The sequence below is a fragment of the Acomys minous genome (assembly GCF_964271855.1).
Source record: "Acomys minous genome assembly, chromosome: 1".
NCBI classification, from domain to species: domain Eukaryota; kingdom Metazoa; phylum Chordata; class Mammalia; order Rodentia; family Muridae; genus Acomys; species Acomys minous.
In genome coordinates this window covers 155,174,879-155,177,998 of record NC_140483.1, presented here as the reverse complement: position 1 = coordinate 155,177,998, position 3,120 = coordinate 155,174,879, and positions in this window count along the sequence as shown.

Genomic DNA, 3,120 nt, shown 5'->3' with positions numbered 1-3,120 from the left:
GCTGCTGCTGCTGCTGTGGTAAAAAATACTCTGACAAAAGCAACTTAAGGGAGAAAGGATTTGTTTACTTGTTTATTTTAGCTCACAGCCCACAGCAGGGAAGTCAGGGCAGCGGGAACATAGAGAGCAGGCCACATCCCATCCAGAATCAGAAGACAGAGGGCTACTCAGCTCACTGTCTGCATTTGCCAACCCACTAGGGAATGGGTCTGTCCACCATCAGGGTGAGCCTTTCTTTTTTAAGCCTTTCATTTTTATTATTTTTAAAATTATATCCACGGCCTGTGTGTGCATGTGCGCACAGGTGCCTGCAGAAGCCAGAGGGCACCAGATCCCATGGAGCTGTAGTTACAGACAGCTGTGAACCAGTAGACATGGGTGTGTGCTGTGAACCCAGCTCAGCTCCTCTCCAAGAGCAGTATGCACTCTTAACCACTGAGCCGTCATCTCTCCAGCCCCAAGACAGATCTTTCCACATTATTTAGTACAATCAAGACAATCCCCACAACCACGACCTAAATGGTTCTAGGTTCTGTCAAGTGGCAGTTAACTTCAGCCATTCCAGGAAGCCCCACTCTGTGTCTGCATGCAGGATCCCAGCTATCCCACTGGGTACCTGGATCCATCTGATCCATACAAGTTGGGATGAGAATAAAAGATGCACAGCAGGTTTTCCAACATCCCAAGAGTGCACAGCTCATCCAAAGATGCTACTGGGGCGAATGAAATCCCAGCTCCTTACACGATTCGCTGAACTCTGTGGAGTTTTTTTTGTTGTTGTTGAAACGTGATCACTTATTCAAAAGGAGCTAATTGCGTTGGTGGCCTGCAAGTGTGTGTGTGACGGGGGGGGGGGGGGTGCACACGCGTGCACACCTGCACGTGAGCACATGGTGTATGTGCAGTGGATTGTTTCTGCGGGTCCTGTGTGTGCATGTGGCATGTCTGGTGTTTGTGCATAGTTATGTCGTCCATGTATGTCATGTGGATCTGATGCTCATGCTCAGCATAGATGATGTAACGAGATTCCATTCTCAGTACCAGCCAGGGCTCAACTGTAACTGAGGCTACACTTCTCCCCAATCCATCTTTTCTGGATCTTCCCTAGATGGATAGCATGATGGGTAGAGGCTGCTGAAAGATAAGTCTCATTTCAAAACCCTGCTCCCCACCAGCCCTGAACCAAGTCAGGAGGCTCTGGTCTCTGGTGATAACCCAAAATCCCCCAGCTCAGACAGCAGCTGTCAAGACAGCTGATGCTCAGAGACATGCAGCGTCTCCACAGGAAGAACGTAGAGCCAGTGTCATCTCCTCTCTCCGGTTGGACTGGCCTTCAAAGCACTTCAGAGCCAAAAGGCCAGGCTGCAAGAAGAGCTGTGACAACAGAGATACCATGGCAAGTCCAGCAGCCACCACTGCAGCCCAGCGAAGGCTCCCAGAGCTGCCTCTGGAGGCCTTTATGAACATGGCCTAGTTCCCTCTCCTGCTGGTCCATCAGTGGCTATTACTGGCCTGCTTTGTTGGAGGAGAAAAGAGGCTCGGAGGGAGGAGAGAAAGAAAGCCAGGACCCACGGCAGCCACCAGGACCCAAGAGGGACAGCATGGAACCCAAAGAGACACTTCTGCATTTTGTGATTGAGTCGACGAAGAAGGTGGAGCCTAGGCAGATGTGTGGTGGTGTGGTTCCACCGAAGGGCATGGACTTTCTCTGCAGTGTGGCTGTGAACGGGGTGAGGAGGAGGTGGGCAGCGAGGCTGCCCATGCTGTCCCTTGTCCTTCCAGAGAGTCACCTCCAACCTCTTGGAAACGGATGCAGCTCATCTGGAGACCACCCGCCCTTCTTGGGAGCTGAGCTTTGGAGGTGAAAAGAAAAAGATCCTGATTGAGGCCTCTCCAGCGCTTCTCCCACCCAGAACCTCCATTCCCTCCTCTATAAAGCAGGCGGGGGGGGGGGGGACGTTTCAGCTGCTCCCTCTAGGCATGGGTAGAGGATTTTGTGTGGAGTATCTGGCACATGGGCCTGCACAAGAGAGGCACTTGATTGATGTGTGTTCTGTTCCTGTCCCCAGCTGCCCTGGGTAGCCACGAGTTATAGGCTAGGTTTGGCTAGTCCAAAGGTCAGGATTCTCTGGGTCCCAGCAGTAGCTAAGAGAGACAAACAGTGGTTCTTGGAAACTCTGTATCCAATGTTTCCACGAATAGGAGGCCACAAGGCCAGTGCCACGTGGCATCAGACCTCACTAGGACTATGGCAACCTTCCCTACCCTCTCACTGGCATCCTTGGCACTGTGGTCCAGCCCACGGTGGCATTGTAAACCCTTGCCCGCAGCCATGAGAACTCACCACACACTAGCTTCTTGGTCTCCCTCCCTGGAACCGTGTCACCTGGCCCTTTTTTTCTCACAGCCTCCAGGCTCCTCTCACGGGAGGAAAGCCCCTGATCCTCAGTCGGATATCCCAACCCTCTCTCCACGTGGCCAGCACCACCTTCCTCTATCCACATAGATCTTTACCACCTCACCCCGGACTCCGCATGCCTGCTACAGCCTGAAGAAAGAGATTCTTTAGTGTCTGGCACTGTGGGGGGATGGGGGGGGGTGGAGGTCAGTATAATGTCACCTGAAATCTACAGAAACACCAGAGTCTGTGGAATGCCATCCCACTCCGCTGGCAATGTGTAGTTGGCACCTCCTCCAGGAAGCCTTCCCTATTTCTTGACTCTCCAGGACAGTGTGGATTTCTTCTTCCATGGAAACTGCCCAGGGTTCCCAGTTCTTTCTGCCATTGCTGTCCTATGCAGAGACGATGGCTAGAGTCTCCACTGCCCACTGCCTTGGAACGGTCCCCCCCACCCCACCGCCACCCCAGTTTCTGTGCTCTTGAGTGTTCTGCTTTAGCCCTTCTTGCTCACAGTGTCCACTGCTGTTCTTTGCCCCAGGCCTGCTCTGGAGACACCCCCCGCCATGGCACACCACCCCAAAGGCACAGGCTTCGTTGGGGTGACACTGTTTTCTGAGGTTTGTGAGCTAATGAAATGCACCCCAACCTTGAGCACAAGATAACTGACATCCCAAGATCAGACATGGCCACTCTGAGGCATTTGTCAGCTGTCTCGACAC